General features: G+C 39.1%; 1 protein-coding gene across 14 annotated transcripts in view; it reads right to left on the reverse strand.

The window, feature by feature from the left end:
- Nucleotides 1–23,017, reverse strand: part of MAPK10 (mitogen-activated protein kinase 10) — a 302,017-nt gene that overhangs the window by 165,423 nt on the left and 113,577 nt on the right. Inside the window, exon 1 of one of the 14 annotated variants that reach the window (XM_060187758.1) lies at nucleotides 17,879–18,032. The exons of the other annotated variants lie outside the window; for them this stretch is intronic. The gene's annotated coding sequence lies outside the window, so the exon portion shown is untranslated. Of the gene's footprint in view, nucleotides 1–17,878; nucleotides 18,033–23,017 lie in introns of those variants that run through there. 14 annotated transcript variants of the gene reach the window in all.

Genomic DNA, 23,017 nt, shown 5'->3' on the forward strand with positions numbered 1-23,017 from the left:
TAAATAAATAAATAAATGCCATACGAGTGGGAGATGCATCTACCTGGTTTGATTTGATTTTGTTTGGGCACCACTAGGGTTTCAAAGCTCTGGATCAATTTTTTTTGTCATTGGTGGTGAAGAAACAGAAAGTGAGAGACAGCAGAGTACCAAAGCTTCCCCAGTGCCAACCTACATGATATACCTGGTACTTGTGCCTGGGTAGTGCTCCTGGCAAAGCAGGCACCCTTCAGGTGAACTATCCTACCCACCCTTGAACATGTTTTTATGGCTCTTGGTTACAACTAATGAAACATAAAACTAGAGGAGAGGGATCAAAGCAGCAAGTGTGTTTCTTCACAACCTGTTCAGATACCACTAAAAGGATTCAAAGCATAGTGAGTCAAGTATATTAATATAGATACTAACTACTGGATTACCATAGAAAACTAACTCCCCAACTAATCTGGTTATAATAATTATTACTGATACTCTAAACTCTTTCTAAGACTATAAGAAACACCTTGCATTCTCATTAAGATCCCCATTTCGGATGTGAGGGCAATCTGGCTATGACATCTGTCACCCCATTGATTGCCAGGGTTGATTCGGCTGATCTGGCTGGCTAGGTGGGTGTCCCCTTTCTCCCTCACCACTACATGTCCCTCCCGAAGCTGCACGCTTGGTCAAAGAGAACGGCCTTCCCAGAATAGAGACTGACCAGTCTTTGGTCGAAGGTATACGAGTAGCTGCACTCCCCTGCTAGAACCTCCAAACAAGCTATCAAGATCCCCATTTCTCCTAGTCCTGGTACCTTTAGGACTATGCCCATACTTCTTGATATTTTTTCTCTATGATTCCTTACCACCATACCACCTCTGTTGCCTTCACCAAATCGCTACTGAATTCCTACTGTGGACTATAAACAGAGATACCAAGCCTAAGCAGTCAAGCTCACAACTCTTTAAATCTGGTGAGACCTTTCCTAACACATGGGACTACCAGATATCAAATTAGACTAGGGTTTAGGGTACTGGGTACAGGTGTACACGTATCTATAAGCAAGGGAGCAATTATATAACTCGAAGTCTAAGTGCTCAATAATGGTTCAAGAGCCTAAAGAAGGTATCACAAATTCTCTAATTGATTGGACTTAGACCAAATTAGTTGCGCAGTCTAGCAGAAAGACCCAAAGAAGACAGATCCCAAAAACCTAACTCTGCTGGGTTCACAAATGTTACTCAATGTCTAAACAACTGAGAGAAAGTCTAAGATCATCAGATAAAGAGAGGACTACAAAAGCTGGATAAGGGCAAGAGACTGGCCCACTTAATAATGGCCCTTTTGGTCAATATCACACCACCTCAGCATACAGGGCCCTAGATTCCCAAACACATTTGATGGGCCTAGACCTCTAAAGGATCCCTCTCTCCACCACCACTTGCCGCTTCCATAAGAAACGACATCTTGTGGGCTCTCCCAGAACCATGTCCTCACCATAAAGCAATGATGGTAGGGATAGCCCTGTTACCAGTTGTGACCATGAGTTGTAAGCTCAGACCAATAGGGACTTAGAGGTTACATCTGGTAATATATATATATATATATATATATATATATATATATATTAATAAATATATGCCTTGGATCAGGTGGGTGGAGGCAAATAGTTAATTTTAGCCACAGACTTTTTTTCCCACAGACTTTTTTTTTAAAGAAGAAGAGCAACTCCCTGCCCTAATCCAACTTTCTAGCCCTTTTTCTCTACTCTGACACCATTCTCTCAGACAATATTCTTATGCAATTTCAAGCTAGTTACCAACTCAAGCAAAACTACTATAGTTGTAAGCCCACAGGAACATACCTAAAATGGATTTTCTAGACTTCTTCTACCCTACTACTCTCTCTCTCTCCTTCTCTGTCTCTATCTTAAGAAAATCTAATTGAGGGGAGTCAGGTGTAGCGCAGTGGCTTAAGCACATATGGCACAAAGCGCAAGGACCGGTGGAAGGATCCCCTGCAAAGGGGTCACTTCACAGGTGGTGAAGCAGGTCTGCAGGTGTCCATTTTTCTCTCCCCTTCTCAGTCTTCCCCTCCTCTCTCGATTTCTCTCTGTCCTATCCAACAATGACAACAACAATAACTACAACAACAATAAAAAACAACAAGGGCAACATAAGGAAAAATAAATAAATAATAAATAAAATCTAACTGAGGGATGAGCAGTAGCAGCACACTCATTTAAACACACTTAGTACTATGTACAAGGTTTGTGCAAGGACCTGGGTTGGAGCCCATTTCTCACCTACAGAAGGGATGCTTCACAAGTGGTGAACCAGGTCCCCAGATGTCTTTCTTTCTCCTTCTCTACCTCCCCCTCTCCTCTCAGTTTGTCTCTATTCTATCAAACAAAATAGAGGAAGGAAAATGGCTGCCAGGAGTGATGGATTTGTAGTGTCGGCACCGAGTCCCAGCAATAATCCTGGAGAAAAAAAAATTAGACTCTACATAATTTTTAGGTATTTTGTCTATAGTTGGTTTATATAGCTGCAAGAATGGGAGAATATATACACTTGGGAAAAACAGGTAGATGAAGAGTCAGGCACATGCTTCTCCAAGCAATTACCCTTCCATTAAAATTTGAAACTCATCATGACATAATGACAAAGAAAGCACAAACTCATACAATGAATATTGTTACTCACCGAAGTAGACACCCTTTCCTATTTTAACCTTTTTAATAAATAAAAAAAATCAATAAAGACACTTTTGACAATATGCATTTTCAGTCAAGTTCAGAAAAAACTTTAGGTCTGGAAAAAATTTTTCAAGAGTAGAGTTTAGTATAAATGGATGTGCAACTAATCTACATTCAGATAACAAAGGAGAAAAGTTCTAAAGAGCCCCAAGAAAATTCCCCTGACTATTTCAACCTCCAACTCCTGTCAGTTCCTTAATGAAGAGAAACTCATAGCTAAACCAGGACTTCATCTTGTGTGACTATATGCCATATGCTTTCAGATACATATAATGAATCTTAGCAGCAGCTAAAATAAATAGTTTATTTTTGTCATTTTTAAAAGACATCTGGAAGTGGGTGGCTGCTGGCATTCATGCAAAGGCTCAGTTACATAAGGGCAATGTCTCCATGATTCTTCTGTGTGGGGCACTTCAGCATCACAAGATGGCTGCTGGAACCCTGGCCATGGTATCCTCACCACCAAGGGAAAGAAGACGGGGTAGACCCATATACATCAAACTGGTTACTGTTAACTCAGAAAGTGGAATTTTTTCAGACACCACTCTCTCACCTGGATAGGAATACATCCATGTGGCCACCCTCTTCAGCAAAAAGATGTTAGGAGGGAAAAATAAAATTCTTAAAGCTTTTTGAGAAAAATGGTGCACTGTGGGGAAAAATAAAAGTAGTACAGCTCTCATGGAAAATGTTAGGAGGATTTTTTTAAAGAATTAAATACTTTACAATCCTGCAATATCACTCCTCAGCAGTTATCCAAAAGACTCAAAAATCCCAGTTGTAAAGGATGTATGTACCCAGCATTCATATCAGCACTGCTCACCATAGCCCAAATGTGGACATAACCTACATGTCCATAAATAGCTGACTGAATGAAGAAGCTGTGGAATATCTACTCGATGAACTGCCACTCAGCCATTTAAAGAAGTACCATGGGGGGGAGCTGGGCGTTAGCACAGCGGGTTAAGCACATGTGGCACAAAGCGCAAGGACCTGTGTAAGGATCCCGGTTTGAGCCCCCCGCTCCCCACCTGCAGGGGAGTCACTTCACGGGCAGTGAAGCAGGTTTGCAGGTGTCTATCTTTGTCTCCCCCTTTTTGTCTTCCCCTCCTCTCTCCATTTCTCTCTGTCCTATCCAACAACAATAATAACTACAACAACAATAAAAAAAAAAACAAGGGCAACAAAAGGTAAAATAAATAAAGAAAAAATATTTTTAAAAAAGTACCATGGTGTCTTTCAAGACAAGTCTGATCCTAAAAAGGTGATTGTGGTAGATGAAACAGGAAGTGAAAGAACTATGGGAGGATTTCATTCATATGTGAGTCATCAGTAGCTGGAAAAAGGTAAGTAAGAAGACTGATGAACTGACCTGTGAAGGTTTTGTCCACAGCAAATCATCCAGTTAGATTCATTAGGATGTTGATCTTCATAAATTTTTGTATTCCCTTTTGTTGCCCTTGTTGTTTTATTGTTGTAGTTATTATTATTGTTGTTATTGATGTTGCTGTTGTTATTGAGAGGAGGAGAGAAAGATAGACACCTGCAGACCTGCTTCACCGCTTGTGAAACGACTCCCCTGCAGGTGGGGAGCTGGGGGCTCAAACAAACATCCTTGTGCCAGTTCTCGTGCTTCACATCATGTGTGCTTCACATCATGTGTGCTTAACCCGCTGCGCTACCGCCCGACTCCCAATCTTCATAAATTTTTATAGGAGTTTTTTTTAACATTTTCAAGGATGTGATCAAGCATTATATAAATACGTTTGTCCAAACTACAGTTTGAAATAGACATATCTCTCCAGAAGTCACAGGGACAAATTGCTACTTTCAAAGTGGTCCTTATACTGTACCTGTGAACACTTTAAGCACATGCACCAGAGAATTTAAACATCCCAGACAGTTAAGCTCTATTCTATTTTAAACAGCCTTAACAGATGGAGATTCTACAGTCTTGAGTGAAGTAGAACATACAAAGTAGCTCTTATTTCTTCTACTGAGCTGTACTTCTACATTTAATATTGCCTGAAAGTCCAAAGACATTTTAATTGAAAAATGAAAATGCTGACATTTACTCAGCTCTGGAGAGTCAAGTCATCTCTGTAGATTCTAATTAAATTATATCTAAATCTCATAAAGGAGTCATTTAGCATTTCCTGTCTTTAATTGCTTTATTATTATGGAATAGAAAAAGTAGCAAAGAGAGAAGAAGAGAAATAAATCACATACTTTCTGTGAGCTTAACCATTGTTGTAAACAAGCCATGGACAATGCTTCCTGGGGCTTTAACTATGTACTAGCGTCAAGGAAACACGTTCTCAAAGAGCCAAGCTGATGAATTTCACCCATGGTCATGATCCATAGCACAGCCAGGGGACATGATGATTGACAGTGGAGAAAACTGTTATTTTCCCCTTTGTGGCCAATGTTGTAACAGTGGAAATCATAGCTGGGGAGAAGTTAGCTCAATCATGCAGCTGAAGTATTGTTTTGAGCTAATCTTCCAATATTTCCCTCACTGAAATCAATCCAGCGATTAGCCCATAGAAGTGAAAGAAATGTCCATCACTATAGTTACTCCCACATTAGAATTTTTTTAAAAATCTGATTTTTCAAATAACCAAGGAAAGATAGCCACCTATATATTCAATGTTAAAGTATTTTAAGGCCCTAAAATGAACACAGTAATTATTCACCCAAAACACAAGATGCTTATCCTAGTCGTGTTTATTCTGTAATAGAACATAAACTAACATTCAAATGCAATTCCTTCACATAACTAATGGAAAAATACTCAGCAATTAAAGAAGACAATATTATGTCCTTTGGGAAGAAATGAATGGAACTGGAGGTGACTGTACTTAGTGAACTTAGTAAGGAAATGAAGGACAACTAATAGATGATTTCAGACATATAAAGAATCTAAAGAATTCAAACACATCAACTTGAATGGGGGAAAAAGTCAACACATATCTAAGACCTTGGGAGAACTATGGTGGAGGGTGGGGGGGGACAGGAATTTAGTGACAGTAGTGCTTTAGAACTATACCCCTATAGGGAGTCGGGCAGTAGCACAGCAGATTAAGCGCATGTGGCGCAAAGCGCAAGGACCAACAGAAGGATACCGGTCCAAGCCCCCGGGTCCCCACCTGAAGGAGGGGGTCGCTTCACAAGTAGTGAAGCAGGTCTGTAGGTGTCTATCTTTCTCTCCCCCTCTCTGTCTTCCCCTCCTCTCTCCATTTCTCTCTGTCCTATCCAACAACAACAACATCAATAATAACTACAACAATAGAACAGCAAGGGCAACAAAAGTGAATAAATAAGCAAATACCCCTATTATCTTATAGTCTTATAAATCCCTATTAAAAATACCAAGAATAAAGTTTTCCTTTGAAAAGATATAAATTCTGAGTAACATCACTAAAGAGAATGGCATAATCATTGTAGCATATTCTCAGATTCTTATGTTCTGGGGGGAAAAAAGTGATAATAAAAGGATCGTCATTAAAAAAAAATGAATACCTGTCTATGGTAGAGAGCAGGGTAGGTGAAGAGTAAAGAAATGAAGAAACCCTTCTGGCTCAGTTTTGCCTAGGATATTGCAAGTTGTCAGTTTATTGATGGCAATCCAACATGGGTTCCAACCCAAATGCACCTGCACCGGTTTGTTGAGTATCTAAATTTTTAAAAAATTTCCTTGTACTAATGAATGGAGAGTATGAATGGGATTTGATATGGCAATTCTCTGTCTGTGACATCTCTCCCTCTTGCTGATATCATTGCTTAGTACACATGAACTTTTAAGATAGAGGCAAAGGAACACATTTTTCAAGGGGAACGGCTTCCTTTATTTCTCAGTGTGACTCGGACATGCTGACAGTACACAGCCCAGCCCATCTGCTCTGTGGAGCTCTCTTCTATAGATCCAATTCAAACTATACTCTTAGCTCAAATGGAAAATGTTACATCTATCTGACTAGCTTTAAAAAAATAACATTTCTCCCTACCTAATGCTTTCTTATCACAAAAGACTAGAAAAGTTTATCAAGACCAAAGTTTTCTTTTCAGGTGAAGGGGTGGGATGGTGACCTTCTCTGCTTTGCTAGGTTCCAAAACAGGAAGTACATTTTCTCTCTTGAATATCCAGCACCACCTTGAGATCTTAAAGTTGTGTTCATCTCAGATAGCTCTTTAGCTTAATTGCCTCCATAGGGGAATGTGTAGGTTAAAGGTGGAAAAAAAACATCTCTCCTAAGTACTCATAGCATCAAGCAGTACCTGGTGTGTATTTAGTTCTCAACATATAATTATTCAATTAAAAAAATGTGCCAGAAGATGTAAAGGAGGGGAATGGAGAGAACAAATGAAAAGGGAAGAGAACAAGGTCAGGCAGGTGCAGTATTGCTGAATTAAACATCTAGAAGCATTTGACAGTCCTTTCTATAATTGACTATCTCTCATATTGCAAAGGCACTAGAACCAGGGCATTTCCCCCACAAGTAGTTCTTTGTTTTCATGATCTTTTTGTTGAATTATGAGATAGAGACAAAGGTAAAGACAGAGGTAGATGTTGAAAGAAGCATTGTTCTGGTTTATGTTATATCATAATCGGGCTTCATATATACAAGGAATGAACTGTAGCCACTTAGCAACCTTCTTGGCCTGCCCACAAGTCAGTCTCATCAAATCTTGGACAGCGACAGAATCAATGGCTTATCTCTACAATCAACTAATCTCCCATATTAAGGACTTAATGTACCAGTGTCTTCATCACAGTATATAAATATGCCAGTAGCTTACATATCCTCTTGAAAGATGAATAAAAATATACCTTGTATGTTTATTTTAATTGCCCCAATCTAAATAATACAGTTGATCACAATGAGAGAACTATAGCTAAAGAAGTTTCCATCCTTACATGATCCTGTCTGAAACTGGCCAAAATTACCAGCATTATGTTTCTGCTGTATTTAATCTGAGAACAAAGTATTCAACTAAAATTAGAGGCCAGGCGGTGGCTCATCAGGTTAAATGCACATAGTACAACTAAAATTAAGAGAAAAATTCCTACTCTTGATTTTCATAGAAATAGGACATATATAACAAAAAGAACAACTATTTTATCTTATAAATTACTAGATTTTTATAAGCAAATAAAGCTTAAATCACTTTTCAGAAAGATAACATTGGATATATGAAGCTTTCTATTTTACATTCCATTTTACTTTCATGATATTCCACCTTAATAATTACTATAGGTATTTTTATAATAGGTATCTGGCCATATGGTCACTCTCCTACCTTTATTCTAAACATCATTTCATACAGTGTAGTTTTATGTAGAAAAATGTGAAAAAAATGTATTAGTATGAATATGTGTAATCATACACAGTCAAGAAATTGGTATTTTGGTTAATTCCTAATAATTTATTTCCTTGTAACTTGTTTTTCTTTTTCACTGGAGAGAGACTGAGAGAGAGCAAGAGAGAGAGCCAGAGAGAGAGAGAGAGAGAGAGGGAGCACACAGACACTGTTGAGATTATTGTGGTACTGGGGATTGAACCTGGCACCTCAGAGCTTCAGGCATGAAAGCATTTTGCATTACTGTTATGCTGTTTCCCCAGCATAATATAGATATATATGTTATAACTGAAAGAAACAAAGCCCGGTTAATTAAGGAATCTGTTTAAGCTAGATTGGGTTATGACAGACACAAAAAAATAATCAACTAAAGCTTAGCTTACTGTACAGAAGGACAAATATTGAATTGAATCTATATACCATTTCCTAGTTACACTACTTGATGCTTACAGAATATCTCAAATATAAAATCTTCCTATAGAATTTATGCAATCTATTTCTTATCTCCCTTTCTTCATTACAACCTTCCACTGATTCAGCAATGTTTTCAACCTGGTTCACAATCTTCCTCTTAATCCATGCCATAACCCCTGGTAAACTTAATCCCTACAAAAATTACTAGTCTAATAAATCCATTCCTGGTTTTAATTCATCTCAGTTCCATTTATTACTCACTATCAGTTCTCTCCAGACATCATCAGGTTAAGCTTTATATTATCCAAAACTGCCCCATATATGAAATAATAAATTCCAATGTCAAATTCATTGAATCATATCCTCCTATATCTCTATTTCTTTCACACCCATTTCATCTTCTCTTCTACCCTTTAATCACTTCATTTGATCCTAATCCATCAGCCTAGTCTAACTTATTCTATCTTCTATAAATAAGTACTATTTCAGATGGACATTTACCAAATATCTTTTTTTATTTTATAATTTTTATTTATAAAAAGGAAAAGGAAACACTGACAAGAACCATAGGAGAAGAGGGGTACAACTCCACACAATTCCCACCACCAGAACTCTGTACCCCATCCCCTCCCCTGATAGCTTTCCTATTCTTTATCCCTCTGGGAGTATGAACCCAAGGTCATTATGGAATGCAGAAGGTGGAAGGTCTGGCTTCTGTAATTGCTTCCCCACCGAACATGGGCATTGACAGGTCGATCCACCAAATCTCTCATCTACGCCAGGAAAATGTTTAAGCATGAATCAGTTCAGCTATCTGTTCATTTTTCTTCTTTGCCAAGACTGATAAGGCATACTGGAGAGAAGACAAAATGCATAATCATAAAGATGAAGAGAACTATAATAGGAAGTAGGTGAGGAGGGTATCTAAGTCTAAGTATAGACACTATTTCATTATGAACTTGATACTGACTCACTACAGACTATTGTGTATATTTGCTTTCAGGTATATATTTTGCCCTAACTTATGGATACATGTGAACATATGCTCTATCTTATGGGACCTGGTCTATATCTAGGTTTTGGGTTCTCTTGCTCACTCCAAAGCTATCCTTATCAAAGCAAGGACTGCAAAAGCTGAATAAGGGCGAGAGACTGGCATACTTTAACGATGACTCTTTAGTCACTATCAGGCCATTCCACCAGCTGGGGCCCTAATAGGGGAGTCCTGAGATTCCCAAACAGACCTGATGGGCCTAGATCTTGAATAAATCCCTCTCTCCATTGTTACCGTTCATTTCCATCAGGAACAACACAACAGACCCCTTGGTGGGCCCCCCTTAGGACCTTGCCCTCAACTTGGATCAACAACAGTAGAGAATGTTCCATCCTCCGAAGGAAGGGTAGACAACATATTCTATGCTACACCTGAGGAAGATGGGTCCTGATACTGGGGCAGCATGCAATGTTCCTACTCATGACCACAGAATGTGAGCTCAGATCTAGAGGGATGCAGAGGTCACATAGGGTCCTAAGCTGATTATGGGGTCCAGATGACATCAAATCAGTGGGATTTACAGTCAACAATATTTATACCCCTTTGCCATATTAGGTAGATACTCTCTTCCCTGATCCAGCTTTCTGGTCCTTTTTCCAGCCATGACATCATCTCCCCAGACAATAACTTGGATCCACTGGCATATCAGATATCAGGCTCAGGGGCAAAAAGAAAAAGGAAAAAAAATAAATAACAAAAAACCCTAGTATAGCCACAGGCCCTTTGGAATTTAACTAAAACATGCCTACTAGCTATCTGCAAAATGGAGGACCCCCCCCCCCCAGCTCTTCATCTGCACTATTCCAGCCCTTAGGTCCATGATTGGTCAACAATTTGTTTGGCTTTGCATGTTAACTCTCTTGTCAACCACCAGGTTCCAGATGCTAGCATGATGCGGACCAGACTTCTCTGGACAGATAACCCCACCAATATGTCCTGGAACCCCGCTTCCCCAGAGCCCTTCCTCACTAGGGAAAGAGAGAGAGAGTATACGAGTATGGATCAATCTGTCAATGCCCATGTTCAGCGGGGAAGCAATTACAGAAGCCAGACCTTCCACCTTCTGCATCCCACAATGACCTTGGGTCCATACTCTCAGAGGGTTAAAGAATAGGAAAGCTATCAGGTGGAGGGGAATGGGATATAGAGTTCTGGTGGTAGGAATTGTGCGAAGTTGTATCCCTCTTATCCTATGGTTTTGTCAATGTTTCCTTTTTATATATAAAAAATTTAAAAAACAAATAAATAAAGATGAAGAGTGTGGAAAATGTAAGGACTCAAGCTTCACCTGGAAGCTCAGCACTGTTCTGCAGGCCTAATCATTTCTGAATTCTTTGTCCCGCATCATCTATGTGAAATCATCCCTAAGCCCTGTAACCTCACTATCTACATCTCCATCTTTAATAGATAACCTGAATTCCTTCTTCCATAGAGAAAATACTTCTCATTTGCTTCCTCTCAAAGCTAGCTATTTATTTGCAACTCAGTATTTATTTTTATCCCAGCACAGGTATTATTTCAAAATGCCTATTCTAGTGCCTCCTCAGTTTTCCATGTCTTCAGCTATTTCCTCTAATAGACTAATAAACTCCTGAGACCAAATGCCTAACCTCTCCTGTGCCAGCTCAAGCACACCATGATTATATTCAAGTTTCCAGTACAAAAATGTTACAAACGCTTCTTAACAAAACTCCTATTAACCTAGGTGTCTGAATACATCACTTCTACATCTATCTTCATAATTGCACTGTGTTTGTTGTCTTTCCTCGATACGTATTTATTGACTTATCCAAAGAAATCTAATGGAAGCATTCTCCCCTCACAACCAAATCTAATTTTTTTTTCCCTAGTTCAACACTGACTCAGTATTTCAAGAATCAACTGGAAATGTTTCAATCAACTTCTTATCTAACATGTCTGAAGCATTTGGATTACTGTATTTGTTCTCAAAAGCTCCCTTTACCTTCTTCAGTTCTATGGTCAAAGAACTTCTTTCTCTACCCAAACGAGCTTACTTATTTACTTACTTATTTGTGATTTAGCAATGGTTTACAATACTGTAAGATTACAGTCATATAGCTCCATACCACACCCACCACCACAATTCTGTGTCTACTCCTCCCCCACAACATGGCCAGTACAGCTCTCAAAAAGTCTCAGATGCAGTTTAAATATTTTTTCTGTAATTTCATGTGTTTCAGTGCTCTGTATTCTAAATATAGGGGGAACCAACTGTTACTTGTTTTTTTTTTTACCTCGTGACTTACTTTGCTAAGCATAACTATCTTCAGTTGTATCCATTTGTCCTGAAGGATATATTCAGGGAACCTAGTTTAAAATTATATATTTAGTCTCCTCCCATAAATGTTCAGTATTCTATTATGCTTTATTATTGGGTTGTCAGAAAAGTTATGATGTATTTTTTTCTATGCAAAAATGATACATCATGACTTTTCTGACAACCTAGTATATTTCATATCTATCTTCTTTTAAGAAGATCTATATTTGACTTTTCATATTTTCTGTCTCTAATTGCAAACACATACTTCTTCTGTGTTCACATACTTATGTCAACATCTCACTCAAAGGAATAACTCCAAAATCAATTGTCAAAAAAATGGATATCTGACTTGAGGACAACAGATTCTCTTGGTTTCTCCCCTACCTCTTAATTTTTAGTTTCTCCCTTCCTTTGCAGCCTCCTCTACACAACCCTTGACTTTTTTAGTTTTTTCTAATTTGTCTTCCACAGACTCTTTCATATCCTCTCTAAGAAATTCCATTCACTGTCATGATCTGAACTCTCTCATTTAAATTAGCTACTAAATACTTATAAGTCTTTTTTTTAATTTGTAGTTTTTATTATTATCTTTATTTATTGGATAGAGACAGCCAGAAATCAAGAGGAAAGGGGGTGATAGAGAGGAAGAGAGTGGGGCAAGGGTAGATAGCACAATGGTTATGCAAAGAGACTCTCCTGCCTCAGGACCCAAAGTCCAGGTTCAATCCCCCACCACCACTATAAACCAACTCATCAGTGCTCTGGCGGAGAGAGAGAGAGAGAGAGAGAGAGAGGAAGGGGGAGAGGGAGAGGGACCTGGAACACTGTTTCACCACTCAGAGAGAGAGAGAGAGAGAGAGAGAGAGACCTGCAACACTGTTTCACCACTCACAAAGTTTTCCCCCTGCAGAGGTGAGGACTAGGGGCTCAAACCTGGATCCTTGTGCATTGTAACATGTGTGCACTAACAGGTGAGCCATCACTGGTCCCCTAAATACTTTGATCTCCATTCCAAATTTGTCTTCAGAATTTCAGACCTAAAAATCAAATTCTTTCACAGACATTTACACTTGGTAGTCCCAAAGAGAACTGAAGCTCTGTATAAACTTCCTTCCATGACGTTAACCTTCAACCTACTACAATCATTCACTCACATGGTTTTAATTTAGTTCATATCTATAAATCTTTTGTAAAGTGTCGTTTCTTTTAAAATTTTATTTATTAATTTATTAATTAATTTATTTTATTTATTTATTTTCCTTTTTGTTTCATTTACTTTGCCCTTGTTTTTTACTGTTGCTGTAGTTATTATTGTTGTTACTGATGTCAATAATAACAGGAGACAGAGAAATGGAGAGAGAAGGGGAAGACAGAGGGGGGAGAGAAAGATAAACACAGACCTGCTTCACCACCTGTAAAGCAACTACCCTGCAGGTGGGGAGCCGGGGGCTCGAACCCGGATCCTTACGCCAGTCCTTGCACTTTGCACCACCTAGCTTAACCCGCTGCGCTACGGCCCGACTCCCCATTTCTTTTTTTTTTCTTTTTTTAAAATTTATTTTATTATTAGATAAGAGGCAGGGAGAAATGAGAAGGAAGGGGAAACAGAAGGAGAGAGACAGAGAGACACTTGCATCCTGCTTCACCACTCATGAAGCTTTCCTCCTGCAGGTGGGGACCAGGGGCTCGAACCCAGGTCCTTGCACATTGTAATATGTGTGCTTAACCAGGTGCACCATCACCTAGCCCCCTGTAAAGTGTCTTTTCTAAATTCAGTACAATAACATGCCTTAACCTGCCCGGTGAAGGTGAATGATGCTATGAATGCGGAAAATTAATCTATATTTTATGAAACCAAGAAAATCATGCAAAACACATCAAGAGATCTATATAGTGTGAAAGTGAGTTGTCTATAGGTCGACCAAGCAAGTGTCTCCTTGGTTTTCAATCTTCTTCTTCTTCTAGCGTTTGCCCTTGGTTTTCAATGACATTATACAGTGATTTTTAATACTTGTTAGGTCATTAATGACCCAGAATAGTGAATTATCTGTTATAAATCCATAGAGATAAAATTTTAAGACCAGTACCTTCCAAGTCACTAATGATTACAAACTAAAACCATCAATCAGAACCCATTATCTGATAAATTTGAGTAATAGGATCATGTCAGTGAGAAAGCAGCCCTGTTTCAAAACACTAGGGGAAATGTGGCCTGGATAAAATGCACATCATTCTAGTTAACTTTTAAATATATACCACACATATAGTCAGTGATAATGGAATGAACAATAAAATGAAAAATGACAACTTAGATTCAGTTTTACTTCCAAGACTTGTTACATGTACAGCAAGTTGGTAATTATATGGCTATTATGCAGCAGTACCTTCTAATATTTTGCATTTTTCAGCAGCAGTATCTTCTAACATTTTGCATTTTTCAGTGATCACACAACCATATAAAGTACCACTATGTTCTTCGGTTTTCAGGTAAAGAAACAGAGCAATGAGAAAGAAATCAAATTAAGTTGAAACATGCAGAAAAATGAAACTGAACCACACAAAGGAAGAAAACACCAAATGTATCAAGGATTTTAAAGGATTTAAGGATGTTAAATTAGAAACCATCAATTATTTAGGGGGAAAATGATGGTAGAACCTTTTTTGAGTCCAATCTCAAGAAAAACAAACAATAACAAAAACAAAAACCAAAGAAACTACATCAAATTTAAAAACTGCAAAGCAAAAGAAATCACCATCCAAATAGAGAGACTCCATCTGGAAAAAAAGATCTTTAATCCTATATATCAGACAAAAGGCTAGTAACAAAATATATAAAGAGCTCACCAAAATCAGCAGCAACAACAATAAAAACCCCATCCAAATAGGGAGAATATGGACAGAAAATTCACCAAAGAAGAGATCTAAAAGGCCAACAAACAAATGAAAAAAATGTTCAGTCGTTGATTATCAGAGAAACGCAAATAAAGGCAATGAGATACCACTTCACTCCTATGTGAAAGTCACACATCAGCAAGGATAGCAAGAACAAATTGTGGAGAGGTTGTGGGGGTAAAGGCACCTTTTTATACTGTTGTTGGAAATATAAGTTGGTCCAACCCCTGTGGAGGGAGCAGTCTGGAGAGCTCTCAGAAACTAGAAATGGACCTATTCAGCAATTCGTTTCCTAGGAATATAAGGAATATATTTGAAGGAACCAAACACTTTTCATCCAAAAAGTGAGTTTGAAAAGCTATTTCTTCATTAAATTGAATTTCATAATAAGTATTAAAAAATTGCTTTGTAGGGATTTCAAAGATAACATGAAAAAGATCACTAAACAGTTCAGTGGATAGTGTTGGACACTTACACAGGAAGTTCTCAATCCAATACCCAGCACGATATATACCAAACTGATGCTCTGTTTCTCTCTCTCTCTCTCTCTGTCTCTTTAATCAATAAATTAATATCTTAAAAAATACTGAAACTGAGAAGGATTTTCTAAGTCATCCTAGATTTTTCCCTGTAGTTCACTGTACGAATATTTTCCATAGCAGTTCACTGCACAAATATATGCAAATCACAAACTATATACATTTGTATAAATTAATGTAAATCACTAAGTGACTATCTTTAAAAGGAAATAATGATCTTAAAATTGGCTTTCAATAAGGGAAACTAAAAGCAGGACCTGACCAAATTGTAAGTAGGGCACCAAAGTAAAAACCTTGTGGTGAGGGGTAGACATGCAGCTTCCTGGGCCAGTGGGGGGTGGGAGTGGGTGGGAGGGATTGATCACAGTCTTTTGGTGGTGGGAATGGTGTTTATGTACACTCCTAGCAAAATGTAGTCATATAAATCACTAGTTAATTAATACGAGAGGGGTAAATTTAATTCTATGTCTCGAAATTTTTCAAAACACAAACTGAATCTTTTTAATATATAGGCTGTGTAATTGATATGCAGACTCTCTCAAAATCCTAGACCAAGTAGATCAGAAGCAACCAATAGCACAGGTATATACGAGATACTGGGTACTATACAGCAAACCCTAACAAAAGGACTTTTCAAAGTTAACCCAATTACCAAGTAATGTGATGATAACATTAACTATCGATTGTCTTTTGGAACCCTAAAACAGCAGGAACCTCACATCTCCACTATAGAGCCCCTACTTCCCCCAGTCCTGGAATCCTTGGATAGGGCCCACTTTCCTGTATGCCTCTCCCAATCCATATCAAATAATATTGCATCTGCCGATCGCAACCTAATCAACACAACAATTGCCACCTCAACATGCTTCACCTCAAACTGTGTCCAGAGACTTCACGTGTGGAATGACAACCCTTGAGCTTCATTACTCGGGAGAGACCTTTCCTTTCATAGTATACTCTAATTCCATCCCAGGTGGTTCACTTTCTAACAAAGTCCCAAAACCTAGATATACACCAGTTTCTATGAGAGAGAGCATATGCTCACACGTATCCATAAACTACTGCAAAATATATACCTGAAAGCAGAAGTACACTAGAGTTTGCAGTGAGTACCCCCTAACACTTCCTCTCCACTATTCCAAGATTTGGGTATATGATTGCTCAACAATTTGTTTGGCTTTGTATGTTAACTCTCTTTTCAGTCACCAGGTTCCAGATGTCATCAGGATGCCGGGCAGGCTTCCCTGGACTGAAGACCCGACCAATGTGTCCTGGAGCTCTGCTTCCCCAGAGACCCACCCTAATAGGGAAAGAGAGAGGCAGACGACCAGTCAACGCCCATGTTCAGCGGGGAAGCAATTACAGAAGCCAGACCTTCCACCTTCTGCAACCCACAATGACCCTGGGTCCATGCTCCCAGAGGGATAGAGAATGGGAAAGCTATCAGGGGAGGGGGTGGGATATGGAGATTAGGTGGTGGGAATTGTGTGGAGTTGTACCCCTCCTACCCTATGGTTTTGTTAATTTATCCTTTCTTAAATAAAAAAAAATTGGCTTTCAATACAAAAATTAAACTTCATACCTCTTAGAAAAGATAATTTTGTCCAGAATAAGATCTGCTATAATATGCATGATAGCCATATCCTTCCATTAGTTCATTCATTCATTCATTCGACAAATGTTATTGGCATTTTCTGTGCAGAATACTACATAGGTTTTATAATGCTAAGATACACAGATGATTACTATTTTCACAGGACTTACTATTCAGCAAAGGGACTTACTTTATTTTAAAAAGTATAATAAAACATATTAAAAGAAATGTACTATACTACCAAAAAAAAAAACAAGAAAGACAACACCTCTGATATATGCCTCAAATAGCATATATAATAAACATACACATACATTTTCCATGACACAGGGGAAAAACATATAATCTTTTTTCAAGTGTTTATGTCTTGCTATTTAAATATTAAAATAAAAGCTAACTGCAAGAACTGCTGAATTCAGAACTAAGTCCAGATCACTTCCTTTCACATAATAATCCACAACTTCTCATATTACTATGGATCATCTCTTTGGAAGATCTTGTTGGGTCGCTGATTTATTTAAAATAATTTTCTGATACAAAGTGGAATACAGGCTTGCTTTTTTTTTTTTGTAACAGAAGTTGAATTTGTCTTTTAATGTGATATACTCAGATCAATTAGGAACCTTAATAGTCCCATTACTTTTTCACAGCTCTCTTTGTTCCTACTTAATCTAATAAATAATAGTTTGAAACACAGTGTATGTGGAGAAAGGGTTAATAAAATCTTTTCTCTTTCTCCTGCAGAATTTGACATTCAATTCATTTTCTAGTTCTGTTCCCTTGGCAACCTGATAGAGGAGGTAGTCAACTATATTACTAGGTAGCATGACAGCACTGCCTATGGTTTAAAAAAAAAAAAAGAAGAAAAAGGAAAAAAAAAATCTCTACTTTCTTAATTTGATCTGGGGTGTGGAAACTATAAATGAATGACAAACACCTGATGAAAATGCCATGGTTTAGATTCTGCAGCTGAGCCTGCCTTTTGTAGTGATGGTAAAAGTCCTACCTTGGAGTTGTTACAAGAAATACTTGCTCCTGTGAAACATGTGATGTTGAATGATGACAGCCCTCAGAGTGGATGAGCTTCCTTTAACATCAACACTGTTTGGGGTTTTTTGGTTTCTTTTGTAATTATGCCAAGTTATTTGGCTCAGCTGCCATCTAAATTAAGAATACGGTCTTTCAAAGTGCAAACATTCACAGGGTAGAGGGGAAAAAAAGAAAAACTTTCCAAGGCAAATGAGTTTCATACCACACAAGAACAAGAGGAGCTGAGATGCTACTGTTTCCTTTCTGAATATACAGTAGAAAAACTTCTTAAATAGCTGTGTGACTGGGGGGGAGGGGAGTGGGAGGGGAGGGTTTCTGAAGTCCTAGTGCCTGATATTGCAAAAGGACCTAGGTTGGGGGGTGGAATTCTTGTAGACACCTATGAGGGGGAGGTGAAGAGTGATACCTGTAAGTCAACAACTGTACCATTAGTCCCCCAGATGAAGTAGGGAAAAACAGCTGTTACTGCAACTTAAAAAACAAACAAAACTGTTTTATTAGGGAAATAATGATTTACAAGACAGTTGTTGTCATGTGGGTACAATTTCTCAACCTTCCATGATAGATGTCAGCACATAAATTCCACCACCATTGTGGGTCTTCAGTGCCCACTCATCTCCCTCACCCCCAAGCAACCTTGCTACAACAGACTGTGCCTAGTCCAATTTTTGCCGTTTTCTCTTTTTGTTCCTTAGGTTCTTCCTATAAGTGAGGGCACCTGGCATTCATCTTTCTCTTTCTGGTTGGCCTCAGTTAAGTTCCATGCAAGATGAGGCAAAGGAGATTATTTCATCATTTTTTAAAATATAATTATTTATTTATATTATTATTATTGCCTCCAGTTGATGGGGCTTGGTGCCAGCACTACAAATCCACTGTTTCTGGCAGCTTTTTTTTTTTTTTTTTGATAGGACAGAGATATAATTTGAGAGGAAAGGGAGAGAAAGACACCTACCGACTGGCTTCACCACTTGTGAAGCAACTCCCTGCAGGTGTGCAGCCAGGGGTTTGAAGCCAGATCCTTAAGCAGGTCCTTGTCCTTCGTAGTATGTGCGTTTAACCCAGTGTGCCACTGCTCAACTCCATTTCATCATCTTTTATTAGTGATTTAATAACGATTGTGGGATAAGAAGGGTACAATTCCATGCAATTTCCACCACCAGAATTCCATATTCCATCCCCTCCATTGGAAGGTTCCCTATTCTTTATCCCTCTGGACGCAAGGACCAAAGATCTTTATGGGGTGCAGAAGATGGGAGTTCTGATTTCTGTAACTGCTTCTCTGCTGGACATGGTCACTGACAGGTCTATCCAAACCTCCAGCCTGTTTCTATCTTTCCCTAGTGGGGTAGGGCTCTTAGGAGGTGGAGTTCCAGGACACATTGGCAAGGTCGTCTGCCCAGGGAAATCATTTTTAATAACTTAGTAGGATGCCACTGTGTATATGTTCCACAACTTTGTTTACTACTCATGTGTCATTGGGCATCTGGGTTGCTTCCATGTTTAGGCTACTACAAATAGCATGTTGCTATGAACATGCATATGCACAGATCTCTTTGTTTGAATTGTGATTTAAAGGCTCCTTTGTCTTTTATCATCATTCTCAAGGATATCTGTAACTTCTTTGGTAATACAGGTGTCTAGTGTCTTATAATTCCAAATAAGTTTAAAAGGCAAAAAGTCATGATATTATAACTTACAATTGCACCTTATTATTATTTTTTTTCTACTACGGAGGTATAGCAAGGAAGAAAGTGAAATGGAGGAGGATGGAAACATTAAAAACAGTTATCATAAAATTCACTTTTGTGGGAGTCGGGCGGTGGTGCAGCAGGCTAAGCACACGTGGCACAAAGCGCAAGGACCAGCGTAAGGATCCCAGCTTGCCATCTGCAGGGGAGTCGCTTCACAGGCGGTGAAGCAGGTCTGCAGGTGTCTGTCTTTCTCTCCCCCTGTCTTCCTCTCTCTCCATTTCTCTCTGTCCTATCCACCAACAACGACATCAATAACAACAACATTAAACAAGGACAACAAACGGGAAAATAAATAAATAAATATTTTTAAGTGTTTTTAAAATTTCACTTTTGTGCTTTAAGACTCTTTGACCCTGGTTAGTTCTTCAAGACTCGAGGAGAGCACTTTACTTGTTTCTTAGTTATTGTGTGTCCTCCTCCTCTTGGTTTTTCATGGACAGAAATTTTATAGATGTCTCTTCTAAAACATCCCTTTGCCCAGTAGCCTCAAAAAAAAAAAAAAATCTATAATGAAGTACATAAATGCAAGGTCCCCACTGATCTAACTTGAAATGTACTGGGTTTGGAGGCAGAAAAAAAGAGCACATTTGGGTACTTCATCTCATTTTGTCATATCATATCTCTGCTGCATGGGTCCAGAAGGAGAAAAGATGCAAAGAATAGGAAAGTGCTTGTGTTCTCATCCAGCCGTGGGGAGTATTGAGAGTGTGTGTAGAGACAGGCGTTAAGAAAATAAGCTGCAGGGGGTCGGGCGGTGGCACAGTGGGTTAAGCGCATGTGGCGCAAAGCGCAGGGACCGGAGTAAGGATCCCGGTTCGACCCCCCCGGCTCCCCACCTGCAGGGGAGTCGCTTCACGGGCGGTGAAGCAGGTCTGCAGGTGTCTGTCTTTCTCTCCCCTTCTCTGTCTTCCCCTCCTCTCTCCGTTTCTCTCTGTCCTATCCAACAACGAATTGCATCAACAAGGGCAATAATAATAACCACAGCGAAGCTGCAACAAGGGCAACAAAGGGGGGAAAAGAATGGCCTCCAGGAGCGGTGGATTCATGGTGCAGGCACCGAGCCCAGCAATAACCCTGGAGGAGGAAAAAAAAAAAAAAAAAAGAAAATAAGCTGCAGAATCTATATTCAAGGGTGTTTATCTAGACCAGGGTAATGCTCTGGTTTCTATCCCAGTCTCCTTACTCTCCTGCTCTCTCAGCCTCTATGTTTCAGGAGGGAAGAAAGGAAGGGAGGGAGGGAGAAGGGGAAGAAGGAATGGAGGGAGAAGAGGAAGGGAAAGATACATGGGGGGGGAGAAGGAGAGGGAGAGAAAGAATAGGGAAGGAAAGAGACATTGGCGACAGAAAGAGAAAAGAGAAAGAAGAAAAGGAAAGGGAAGGAAGGAAATGGGAGGGGAGGGGAGGGGAAGGTTTGAGAGAGGAGGAGAGAGGAGAGGAGAGGAAGGAAGGGAAAAGGAGAGACCCAACTCAGTTAAGAAGGGTGCCAGATAAATGGAAGATGAGGTCCTGTTTCAGAAAGCAAGAAGGAAACACCCATGGTATGTGAAATAACAGTAAGACCTTCGGTTCTGAGATGAGCTCCTGGATCTAAATGTTGGCCCACCTTGGAACAGCTAGATACCCTCTGAGGGAACTTAATGATCAGCATTTGTTTCCTCTGTAAAATGGTGGTTATAGTTGTTCACAGCTCATGTAAAATGTTGTAGTAGTAGTTCATACCTCACAGTATTCCTGGGAGGATCCAAGAGCTCACACATGCAAATGAGGAATATCATAATAATAATAAAAAGAAACAATGACATACATCTGAGTACTCTAGTCCCATTTGTATTCACAGACTGAAGATGTTAAAACATCTGGAAACAGAGGTTAAATAGTATCCTCTAAGCCAAACAGATATTTCTAGCTTTCTCTACATCCCAAGGCAATTAAAGTAAAAGCAGCACACATCATGCAAATATCTATTCAAATCACTTTAAAAAAAATAAATAACAGACAGGGGTTGGGCGGTAGTGCAGTGGGTTGAGTGCACATGGCGAAAAGTGCAGGGACCAGCACAAGGATCCCGATTCGAGCCTCCGGCTCCCCACCTGCAGTGGAGTCACTTCACAGGCAGTATTGCAGGTCTGCAGGTGTTTATCTTCCTCTCCCCCTCTCTGTCTTCCCCTCCTCTCTCCATTTCTCTCTGTCCTATCCAACAACGAATGACATCTACAACAGCAGGGGCAACAGAAGGGGGGAAAAGATGGCCTCCAGGAGCAGTGGATTCATGGTGCAGGCACTGAGCCCCAGCAATAACCCTGGAGGCAAATAAAATAAAATAAAATAAAATAAAATAAAATAAAATAAAATAAAATAAAATAAATAATGGAAGAGACTTAATAATTCAATCTTTAATTGCCTATTGACTACTGCTAATATTTCTGTGATTATAATAAATAAAGCAGTATTTTGCATAGCTTCATTCTATTTATAATTTGAAATGCACTTAAACTTTCTCTTGAGTTTTGAACTGCTTACTCAATCTGCATCTATTTAATTAGGTCTAAACAATACAATATATTTTTTAAAATTAAAAAAAATGAATACCTGAATGTAAAGATCAGGATGTGCCTTTCACAATTTCTTTCATTTCAATGGTGATCCAAGCTTTCTTTAGTGGTATGGTTATGGATTTAGATGTTGCATTTTTCCCTTTTGCAAAGTACAGATTTATTTGAAGAGCTGCCATATCCAGACCTAAAGTCCCATGCTGAGTGATTAGATGAAACAAATTAACAGCTGTGTAATTCAAATGTAAATCTATGGAGTCATTTGGAAATAGATTAATAGCTACAAAATAAGTGCTGTCCTGACTGAAACATCTCATTGCTTTTTGCACAAATGCACTGATTTGCTTCTGGGGGGGGGGGGGGAGTTAAATGGCTCTCCTTCAATTTCTGCATCAGAAAACAAAAGAAAAATTCTTACAAAGTCTAAAGCAATAGCCAAAGAAATGTAGGCAAGCTTATCTATCTGTTTCCTCATTCCCAGTCTCCAAACTGTCATAAGATCTGAATTGTGGGAGTGTTCCTGGAAGCTCCTGGGGGAAAAGGTCAGAGGTGAGTCTTTCTGAGGTCTTTAAATAGCACTTGCTGTGAGACTTGAAGGACTGTTCTCTTACCTGCCCTTTCTGCTCAGTTCCCATCAGCAGTCCTGACCTGTCAGTGCTGTTCAAGGCCCTGCGCCCCACCTGCAGGGTGAATGCTTCATGAGCCATGAAGCACGTCTGCATATGTCTTTTTCTCCGTTTCTCTAGTCCTCCCCCCTCTCAATTTCTCTCAAATAAAAAGAAAAAGAAA

Source organism: Erinaceus europaeus, chromosome 3 (genome assembly GCF_950295315.1).
Source record: "Erinaceus europaeus chromosome 3, mEriEur2.1, whole genome shotgun sequence".
Lineage (NCBI taxonomy): Eukaryota > Metazoa > Chordata > Mammalia > Eulipotyphla > Erinaceidae > Erinaceus > Erinaceus europaeus.